Source organism: Branchiostoma floridae, chromosome 4, assembly GCF_000003815.2.
Source record: "Branchiostoma floridae strain S238N-H82 chromosome 4, Bfl_VNyyK, whole genome shotgun sequence".
Classification (NCBI taxonomy): domain Eukaryota; kingdom Metazoa; phylum Chordata; class Leptocardii; order Amphioxiformes; family Branchiostomatidae; genus Branchiostoma; species Branchiostoma floridae.
In genome coordinates this window covers 29,292,103-29,292,578 of record NC_049982.1, presented here as the reverse complement: position 1 = coordinate 29,292,578, position 476 = coordinate 29,292,103, and positions in this window count along the sequence as shown.

Sequence of the window (476 nt, the reverse complement as noted above, 5' to 3'; positions counted from 1 at the left end):
TACATGCAGGTAAACAGTCATGTTGGAGGTGAAGATATCCCTTGGCCAGGTGCATATACCAAAATGTGCGTTATTCTAATCAATACCTAATATTTGCATAATTGATAAAGACATTACATAGTTCTTTTGTGGTCACTTCATGGTAGAGACTTCATATTGGAGATATATAGGTTGCTTGAGGACAGGTGAATACAATGAAATACATCTTATGTCAAGACTCAGGTATATGCAATAATGGGAATACAAGGGACCCAACCCTCCTTGTCTGAAACAAGTTCAACTATCTTATTCCCATGTAATTACGTTAATATTGATACTATGAATGGAGCTATGTATCAAACTCGTGTACTTATATCATTCTGAAACTGCATTTTGTGATTTATACCGATCAACTTCTAAAATCGTCATGTAAACCTGTTTTTTTTTGGGGGGGGGGGGCGAAATCGCTAAAGGGGGGCGAGGTAGGGGGGCGAGAT